The sequence below is a fragment of the Agelaius tricolor genome, unplaced genomic scaffold (assembly GCF_023055355.1).
Source record: "Agelaius tricolor isolate 1412-34295 unplaced genomic scaffold, bAgeTri1.0.p SCAF_3, whole genome shotgun sequence".
In the NCBI taxonomy this organism is placed as follows: domain Eukaryota; kingdom Metazoa; phylum Chordata; class Aves; order Passeriformes; family Icteridae; genus Agelaius; species Agelaius tricolor.
In genome coordinates, this window is record NW_027269263.1 from 19783026 (window position 1) to 19787328 (window position 4303).

The following is a 4303-nucleotide window of genomic DNA, read 5'->3' on the forward strand; positions in this document are numbered from 1 at the left end:
TGGGACAGAAGCTGGACACGGAGGGACCTGGACACAGGGCTCCAGGATAATGCACAGGCTTCCTGGGAAACCTGTCCAAGAAACCTCTTTTGGGTCTCCATGGCCAGCAGCATCTCAGAGGCTTTAAGAAGGTCCCTTCTTGGTGACAGGGAGAGAAGGAGGGGACTCTGCTGCAGCAAAGACAGAGGCTGAAGAGGCCCCTGACCACACAAACAGTGGCTGTAGGCACAGGGTCCTGGACAGCCCTGCTCCAGGACAGCATCTTTGAGAACATGGTTTCCCTCTTGGTGTCTCATATGCTGTCCCCAATGTTAAGGCCTGTGCTGAGAAGTCAAAAAAGATTTAAAAACCCCATCTTTTTGAATCTCCTGTGAGCCCCAATCCTGCAAGGACCATGACCCTCCCTTCCAAAATCCTCTTAAGATGTGGCACATGGGATGACCCCTGCACAACATGTTGTGGACCCTGCTGTGCCCTGCCAGTACCAGTGAACACTGGCATGGTGAGCACAGCTTGCTCCCAAAACCAGGACACATCAGCCTCCTGAATGGGTCAGTTCACCTCAGTGCACCCATGGCTGCTCCCTGCTGCTCCTGGGGAGCTGCTGCACCTGGATGGAGCAGGGCCAGCCTGTCCATCCCCTCTGCAGCCATCCCTATGAGGACCTCTTTCAGGTTCAGAGGGCTTACTTTCCCAAAAGATCTGTCTCTAGGGCCTGTTGTGGGGCTGCTTCCCAAGAGCTGTATCTGCTCTGTATCTGACCAGTATCTGCCCGGCTGCTCTTTGGCAGAGTGTACCATCCCTCTGGCACCACGACAGGCCTTTCCTCTTCATGTGGTGAAGGGATGAAGATGGAGCTGAGACATCTTGCTCCTTCCCACAGTGGGCAGAGCCATCAAGTGCCCTGTGGCCACTTCAGCTTCAGGTCGGGTTTCACCCTCTCTGCCTTTTGCTCCTCATTGCCGGCTGCTCCCAAGGCCTCACCACATTTCCCTCTGCCTTTGTGGCAGTAGGATGGATAGCTGCACCTTGTGCATGGTGTGGCAGCCTGGCACTGCCAAGAGACAGGTGGCACTTCCAGAGCCAGCGAGAGGGGCATGGGGATGCCACACTGAGGACGTCACGGGCCCCTTGGTGTCCTTGTGCCCCCCAAGTTTTGTGGCCTGACCGCCCCATGGCCACCGGCCCCAGCAGCGGGGTGGCTCACACTCGCCGCCCCCGCCCGTCTCCACCAGCACCGTCTTTAATAAGAAGTGTGGAATATTTTAGCACCTATGTAAAAGCCACCACAGACGGTGGTGGCAGCCGTTGCCAGGGAGACGCTCCCAAAAATAGCCCCACTCCGCCAACCTTTCCCAGCGCCGCTGGGGGGACTGAGGGATGGAGGGATGGAGGGATGGAAGGGTGGGACGAGGGATGGATAAAGGGATGGATGAAAGGAGGGAAAGAGTCATAGAGATGGACAGAGGAATCTTTGGAGGGATGAATGGAGAGGAGGAGTGAAGGGTTGTTGAAAAGATGGAGGGAAGAATGGAGAGAGAGAGAGAGAGAAGGAGAGAGGGATGGCTGGAGATGGATGGAGAGATGGGTGCAGCGGAAAGCAAGAGCTCCTGGGAAGGGGAGCAAACGCTGCCTGCCCCTTCTCCTGCCTGGGCATGAAGAGAAGAGCTGCCTCTATGCCAGCAGGCCCTACTTGGACACCATTGGTCCTGCACTCCTGTGATACCAGCTAAGCCAGCACAAACCCTCAAGCCTCTCTGAGCTGAGCAGGTCCGGCTTTGGGAGTTTAAACCAGAGAACAAAGTTTTGGGCTCCTTAGCACCTGCCATGCTCCCTGTGTGATCTTCTAACAACCATCCCATCTCTGTCCCCAGTGTTCCAGAGCTGCCCAGCCAACCTGACCTGCTCATGGGGGCAGAGATGGTGAGACACGGAGGTGACCCATGGTGCTCAACCCCACCGTGTTCCCCAGCCCCTCTGGGAATGCAGAATCATTTCCCTCTCTTAGACAAATCCCTGAGGCTGCCCACTCTCCCAGGAGTCTGGATGCAGCCTCAGATACATCCTGCAGTAGAAATGGAAGGAGACACCTGGAGCACCACCAGGGGCAAAACCAGAGAATCCTTCCTGATAGAAGGAAACAAGCATTTTAGTGATAAGGAAATGCCCTTTGTCCCTCTTCTCATCCCATAGCCATCACCTGACAGGCAGAGGTGGAGAAGGGCCCTGGATGAAGCTGCTGCTGCCTGGACTAGGGGCTCTGCAGGAGGAGCCTTCCAGACCAGCTGAGGCAGAGAGGGAAACCCCAAAAATAGAACTAAAGGAGGAGGGGTTGGGGGGGGGGGGGGGGAGAAAAATAAACCCAACAACCCCAAAATCTCATTTTTAATATCAAATCCCAGCTCACTTGCCTCCTTGTCACCCTGGCGACATTCCTTGTGGTCACCATGGAAACGGGAGGCATGGAGAGAGCATCACCATGCGGGGTGGTGGCAGCACCCGGCATTATTTTGGGAGGCAGGGAGACACCCGGCGCAAGGCGCTTTGCATGGTGGCAGGGCGGGAGGAGGCAAGGTTTATTTTTACTTGGTCCCACTCCATGTGCCAATTTTTCCTTCTCTGAGAGCCTGGGTGTCCCTTGCCCTGCAGCAGCTTTCCTGTGGCACTCATGAGCCACACAGGGATGGTGTTCCATGGGGACAGCCCAGCCCTACCATCCTGTTCCAGCTGGGTGAGCTTGATTGGGCTGCTCCCATGAAGTGCCTCTAATGGTCACCTCAGCTGGTGGTTCCTGGTGCCAGAGCAGGAGATAATGCTGGGAGCTGGGCCCATCAATTCTTCTTGGGAAGGTGCAAGATGAGGAGAATAAACCTTTGCCACTCCTCTGCAGGGGCTTCTTCCCTTGGCTGGGACAAGAAGCTGCAAAGAGGTGTGCAGGGACAAGACAAGGACGAGGACTCTCTGGCATTGCACACCAGGGGATTGGAAGGGGATCTCTTGGAAGAGAGGACCCCGAATCTGTTCCTTCCCCCCATCCCTGCTCCATGGATGGAGCCCACCTGCAAAAGGGTCTGCAGGGCCACCAGGGCTGGGGCTTGGCTTCCACCAGCACCCACACGGCCTTGTGAAGCCCTGCTGAAATCCCAGGCAGCTCCACTCTGATGTCTGGAAACCCAGTTCAAGCAGTCCCTGCCCTTTGCCAGGCGTCTCCTTTGCTCTAACCCGCCCTTGTCTCACTACAGTAATCCCTGCCTCAGTGCCCTGGCTGGGAACAGGCAGGGCTGTCTCCAGCTTTGTGGGGCTGAGCAGGTGTTTTCCTGGCCTGTGAATCCATCTGGAAAAGCCCTGTGATGCAGGTGCTGGAGCGTCAGAGAGGGAAAACACAACCGCCAACCTAATGGGCAGGGAGGAAATGTATGCAAATATATTCAGAAAGGGAGCGGTGATGCTAATAGGCTTGTTAATCCTCTCGGAAAGCACCAGGAATAATATTTTTACACTTTGGTTGTTAAGGATGTTACTCCAAGCAAGCCCATAAGGACAGAGAGAGATGTGTAGGGGATGGCCACATGTTGTGGCTGGGGACAGGGAGGGCAGCAGCCAGAGCCAGCTTTGGGACAGGAGCAGGCAGGATCACACAATCCAAGAGTAACCAAATCAGACCCACAGCCATGATCACACTCACAGATGCAATTTGCTCAGGGGCAAGGAGACAAATTACAACTTCCATTAGGTTGTACTAGAGCAACCTTAAATTAGTGATTAGATATTGACTATCTAATTGTTGGATCTTGATGCAGAAGTCCCCCTGCTGCTGCCATGAGATCTCCCTGCATAACTGCTGCTCCGAGGACAAGGTTCATCCAAAACAAGCTGGTCACCCAGCTTAATATATTTTCAAATGTATTAAAACTTTTTACAGTCACTGCAGAGCTCCTTTCTGTGAAATCTATAAAACCAGCAGCAACCATGTGCTTCTTTCACTCAACACATTCCCCATGTTATTTGTAACCCTCTTGAAGGAATCCAGGATTAATATTTTCAGTGAAGTTTGTTTCAAACCAGCCCTTGGGAGGATCTTTTCTGTGCTCAGGGATCCACACTGCTCCAGACAGGGCACCTGAAGGAAGGGGTGCCTGGTGGGGCAGACACCAGGGAATGGCTTTCAATGAACAGCTGTGGAAGAGCCTTTATCAATGGCTGGATAATTCAAATATCTCTCCACTTCTTTGGCTGCAGGAGCCAAGGCAGAGAACTGGTGAGAAGGTGCTGCAGGTGGGATGGGGCCGGGAAGGGCAGGGAG